Here is a 3,951-nt window from a genome sequence, read left to right as displayed (position 1 = left end):
CTTGGATGCTTGGCGTCTGTGTATGTCTATGAAATCATCAGGTAGATTTCAATGGTAATGTTTATCACCTCTACTAATTAACATGACGTAAATTTCCATGCTTCCTCCTCAAATATAACACATTTTTTAAAATTTGTTGATTTTTTTGTGTTTGTGTATATCACACAGAACACCCCAAACCAACTTATTCAACTATACACCCACTTCCCAGATGGCACCCTTCCATAGCCTCCCTCCCCCCATTAAAGCCCTTATACTTTGATATCCCTGCTACTGTCTGCTGTGTTGTCGGCACCCCCAGCCATTCCCCACTACTTGCCCATCTGGTGAATCTAGTCAGCCTATCTAGACCCCAGTCTTATCTAAAGGAATATTGACAACTAATTGCTGCTAGATGAGGAACAGCTGACCTTCCTACAAAAAAGAACTCTAGATAGGCTGAATAGAAACATTTTTTAAACTTGAGAAGCAGTCATTGACAATTTTGGCATAGCTATTTTCTTAGTAAAGCTTGAGATATTTAAAATTAGTGTGTCTATGCCAAATAAATGACAGGGAGGAGATCATATTATGAGTTTAACATTCCAGGTATGTTTGGACAAAGTGGATTCTAAACCACAAATGGCTCAAACAGATAAGGCTCGGAATGGCTGACCTTCACATCAACTTTGGCTTTTCGTTTACTTGGTATAACTATATACCCTTCTAAGTGATGACTGGCCTCTCAAAGAGCAGGTTATGGGATACAGAGAGAAACACAGGCCCACTTCAGCTCCCTGGCATGAAACCCTTTATTTAAATTTAGTCAGTGGCTTTCCTTACCATGCTCAGAGAGCCATAGGTTTCCTGATGACAAAGGCAGGACAATTCAGATGTAAATATTCAAATAAAATGCATACACATGCAGATCGAGCTGTTAACCAAATATTGAATGCTCATGTATGATTTGATTAATGTTTAAATATTTAATCACTTATAAGACCAGCAGATATTTATTAGAAACAAATATAAGAATAGATTTGTAATTTGTCTCACATTTGATCATATGATGTTGTCATTTGTGTACAATTTATAACTTTAAATGTTCACATAATAGATATTTCAGTTCCTTTATGGTCTTCATTCATTGAACTTTGGAATTTCATCCATCATAAACTTCTTTAGATACTGTGGGCTGAGCCAGTGTGACAGCTTTGAGTAAAGGCACCAGAGAACTTCAAGCCTCATAACCTGAGTATGATCCCTGAGACCACATGGTGAAGGACAGGACAGACTCCTGCAAGTTGTGTTCTGACCTCCACATGCATGCCATGGCAAAGCAAGCCCACACATTTACACACACACACACACACACACACACACACACACACAGATAAATAGGTAAAATGTAAGATGAAGATTAATACTGTGGAATTCCTATGTTTTAAAGTAGAGTGAACTAACATTAGAGCAAAGTCCCACTCATAAACCTCTTCAAGACAAGCTGGGGTAGGTGAGATGATACTCTTAAAATTCTTAAGGCCCCTTGTCTGAGTGAGCTGCTACTTTACCTTGTTCTGAGGTCTTTAATTTTTTGAGGTGAGAGCTAGTTCAGCCTTGATTTAACAATGTCTCTCAAGTCAAGTTTGTACTGGCAGTCTTTGATTTTTTTTTCCTTGAAGTTACTTTTTACTTTCAGGGAATTTTGCTGACATTCTGATATCCTCATTAAATTCTGATTATAAAGCAAAGAAAAAAAAAAGTGAAACAGTTCCTTATCTTTATTTCTTCTTACCATACCAAATACACAATTAAAAGACGATGGCTGGCGATTTTAACATTGGTTCCGGGACTTCCCTCATTTGAGTTGCATTTAAATGTACTTTCTCTGCCTTCTGAGCTGTGGAGGGCAGTAGGTTTTTGACTGCACCCTATTACCCATTCCACTTTTTATTTTTTAAACTTGAGAAGCAGTCACTGACAATTTTGGCATGTCTATTTTCTTGGTAAAGCTTGAGATAGGGGTGCAAGTCCCGACTCAACCCTCTGATGTACCAGACGAAGGCCATCGCTATGAGACTCAGGTCCCAGCTCGTTCCTGTGAGACGCAGGTCCCAGTGGCAGTGGTACAAATCAGTAAGTAGGACATGCTGAAGAGGCAGAGTCAGGAAGAGAGAGAGAGAGAGAGAGAGAGAGAGAGAGAGAGAGAGAGAGTCATTCAGGGCTGATAGCTCTACCAGAACCTGCTCACTGTACCAACAATCTCAGCTTTAAATGAGACTAACTCCCTGCTCCCAGCAAGCATTTGACACAGGGGTCACAGGCTGTTTGCCTTCTCTAAGAGGGCCACTGAAGCACCCTCTTAGCTGCCTTGATGGTTCCCCTAAAGCACAATTTCTTTGCTTTTTCTTGTGGAGTCACATCACATCTATGGATTTTAGGGGTACCTACACAGGCATTCCATTTCAGTCGCCATGGTAGTAAATTGTAACACACCAAAATCTGCTGAATTGTGGAGTTTAAACGGATAAGGTTTGCCCATGCTTCCCCGGGCCTGCACAACCCTGCCAGCCTCTTTCCTGGGTAAGGCCTCTGTGGGAACTCCTGAGGACAAAAGCAGTCTGGTCATTCCAATATAAAATAAAAAGAGAGAGCTGGAAGCTTAGAGGAACCAGCTTTTCATGCCCAAAAAGTAAACCACAAAAGCACATAAAGTTTACAAAAAGAAGTTTTTTTTGAAGGCTTGAGTCTCACACAAGAATCAGAAACTACAAAAGAAATTCACATGTCAAAATCACAGAGAAAAAATAATAACATGAAAACCGAAAATAACATATCCCCACCAAACACCAATAGTCCTCTAGAGGAGTACAATGAGAACCCCCTAGAGATAATGCAGGACAAGAACAAAAAAGAACAATTATAAAAATGATAATAGAATTCAGCAAATTTAAAGAACACACAAAGAAGTCAAAGAACTGAAGGAAGATAAGGATAAACTTCTGAATGAATTTAGAAAAGAGCTAGAAATATTGAAGACTACTCATGCTGAAATGAAGAAGGAAGCAGAACACTCAGTGAGCCAATTAGAAACAACAGGAGAAAGCCTCACCAATAGGATGAATGAAATGGAAAACAGAGTATCAAGACTGGAACATAAAGTAGATGAACTGCACAAGAATGGAATATGCAGGAATTGTGTGATACCATAAAAAGACCAAACTTACACATCATAGGCATACAGGGAGGAGAAGAATCTCAGAATAATGGTATGGACCAGATCTTCAACAGGACTGTAGAAGAAAACTTTGCCAAATTGAAGAAAGACATGCCCATACAAATACAAAAAGCATATAAAACACCAAACAGACAGGACCAGAAAAGAAACTCTCCACAGCACATCATAGTGTTTAACACACATAGTGTTTAAAAACACATTTTAATGTTTTTAAAACACTAAATATACAGAACAAAGAGACAATACTGAAAGCTACAAAAGAAACAAGTCATATATAAAGGAAAACCCATCAGAATTATATCTGACTTTTCAGTGCAAGCTATGAAAGCCAGAAGAACCTGGGCCAAAGTATCCCCAGTTCTAAATGAACAGAGATACCAACCCAGATTACTTTACCCAGCCAAAATCTGTATTATAGTCAAAGGGGAAAGAAAAATTTTCCATGACATAAATAGGCTGAAGGAATTCATGTCCACAAAACCAGCCCTTCAGAGAGTTCTGGAAGCAATACAAAGAGCTGAAGAAAGTAAAGACTATAACGAAGGGGTTGTGGAAAGAAATCCAATGAAGGTATGACTGTGGAAAGGTACAGCTATATCAAGAATGTAAACAGAAATAAAAATGACAGGATTCAATACTCATCTTTCATTAATAACTTTAAATATTAACGGACTGAACTGCCCAGTCAAAAGACACAGACTAGATGAATGTATAAAGAAAAAAGAAAACCATCT

This window comes from Nannospalax galili, unplaced genomic scaffold, assembly GCF_000622305.1.
Source record: "Nannospalax galili isolate Female #2095 unplaced genomic scaffold, S.galili_v1.0 scaffold209, whole genome shotgun sequence".
In the NCBI taxonomy this organism is placed as follows: domain Eukaryota; kingdom Metazoa; phylum Chordata; class Mammalia; order Rodentia; family Spalacidae; genus Nannospalax; species Nannospalax galili.
Note: the sequence above shows the minus strand (reverse complement) of the source record.